The sequence below is a fragment of the Neopelma chrysocephalum genome, unplaced genomic scaffold (genome assembly GCF_003984885.1).
Source record: "Neopelma chrysocephalum unplaced genomic scaffold, ASM398488v2 Primary Assembly neopelma1_96654, whole genome shotgun sequence".
Lineage (NCBI taxonomy): Eukaryota > Metazoa > Chordata > Aves > Passeriformes > Pipridae > Neopelma > Neopelma chrysocephalum.
The window spans coordinates 8,809-10,661 of record NW_020925299.1 but is presented as its reverse complement, the minus strand read 5'-3'; the positions used below and the strand labels follow the sequence as shown (position 1 = coordinate 10,661).

Genomic DNA, 1,853 nt, shown 5'->3' with positions numbered 1-1,853 from the left:
CTCAGAAACCCCTTCCCAAGGCTCTGCATCCCATGGGATCTGCCATGCCGGGCAGGCAGATCCTCTCCCACTGTAGCTGGATGCAACAACACCTGCGGTGACAAAATGCTGCCATTTGAGTTCAAACATCAACTGCTACCCCTGGGCACCTCCTGCAAGGCAAACACAGACAGAACTTTGGGAACCCCTTCCCGTGGCTCTGCATCCCACAGGATCTGCCAGATCCTCTCCCAGTCCCGCACCCCACCCTGGCTGGATGGAACAACACCTGCAGTGACAAAATGCTGCCATTTGAGTTCGAACAGCAACTGCCTGAATTCTCTTAATGGGCAGAATAGCATAAAACCAACATTTCACATAATTAATCCCTTAGCTAGACTTGTTTTCTTTTCACTTTAAAGGGCAAAATGAAAAATAATAATATCATCATGGCTAGGCTTCGTGAATAAAGATTTGGGAACATTTTTTTTTTTTTAATTTTTTTCCCCCCAAAAATAACAATAATAATAATAAAAACCCAACAGGATTTCGGTGTTTCCTGTAAAACATCGGTTCTGCTCGATTCCTTCCATATGTGCTGCAGTGCCCTGTCAGAAATGTGCTGGAGCTGGTGGTGCTGCCTCCCATGGCCCAGAGCTGCACACAGGCACAGGCAGAACCGGCTGGTTTGACTTTTTTTTTGTGCATACAAATTGGATTTTCAGCCTGAAAACACGCATGGAAAAATCGGAATATCTGCAGAAAAAGAAAACAATCACGTTGTTCACCTTATTCTGTGTCTGTAGATTTTCCAGGAGGGCTATGATCCAAAGGGAATGGCCACTAAGGTCTGTAAAAACCTTTGCTTTGGGTGCTTTTCTATCCTCAGGCATCAAGTCAGTACCTGGCTGTGCCAGAGGCTGAACAAACCCACCATCCCCCTGCCCTGGAGGGACAGCACAGGGTCAAGTGCACAACCTGAGCCTTCTGGCTATTCCTTTTGTGCCCAATCTGTGTAAATCACGGATGCAAAGTGGGTTTACGACGAGCTCTGCAGGTTATTAATGCAATTATCTGATGAGTGACGTGGGGTTTGAAACCGTGGGGGTTTCGCTGCATATCTGTGGTGAAACCCTAAAATAGCATCACTTTGTTCCCCTGGTGTGGGGCTTTTCCATCTTGGATCTGTGACAGATAAGACTCATATTGTAGCTTTTTATACCCAGTTTACTCACGGCGTGGGTGGACTGGTGCTGTCACTGTGCCCACGGGGATGGCACTGCCAGCCCAGCCCTGGCATTAAGAAGAAGAAGGAGCCTCACCAGTCACCAACAGGTACCTGAGGCAGCTCACCTGCCAGCCCTGGAGGGCAATTACAGCCCGAGTCCCCCTGGGCAACCCCTGCCCTGCCACCCCCTTCCCCGGGGCAATGGGGCTGTGAGACAGGCACTGAAACAACCCCTGAGGCTCCAGTTCTTTGGCATCAATAAATGTGTCCCTGTTTTCAGGAGTGACTCGTGATTGGGGATTGCTGGTGGGATGAGAACCAGGTGCTGTGAGGGCCTGGCTTTCTGTAGAGATAAAACTGGATATGCTGTTAAAAGACAGATTACCTGTCTCTGAAAACACCAGCAAATGCCTGTTTATTTTCCTGAGGGGATCCAACAGCAGCCACAGCAGCTCCTCTCAGTAAATCACAGAGTCACAGAATCGTTTAGGTTGGAAAAGACCTCCAAGATCATCGAGTCCAACCTTTCACAGATCACCACCCTGCCACAGAACCACAGAATGGGTTGGGAGGGACCTCAAAGCCCATCCAGCCCCACCCCTGCCATGGGCAGGGACACCTTCCACCAGCCCAGGTTGCTCCAAGC

The 1,853-nt window shown here is 49.5% G+C and overlaps 1 protein-coding gene across 1 annotated transcript in view; it reads right to left on the bottom strand.

Moving 5' to 3' along the window:
• LOC113981544 (olfactory receptor 51E2) overlaps positions 1–1,732 on the bottom strand; it is a 3,651-nt gene extending 1,919 nt beyond the window's left edge. Inside the window, exon 1 of the mRNA XM_027708954.1 lies at positions 768–1,732. The gene's annotated coding sequence lies outside the window, so the exon portion shown is untranslated. The remainder of the gene's footprint in view (positions 1–767) is intronic.
• Positions 1,733–1,853: the final 121 nt, after the last annotated feature.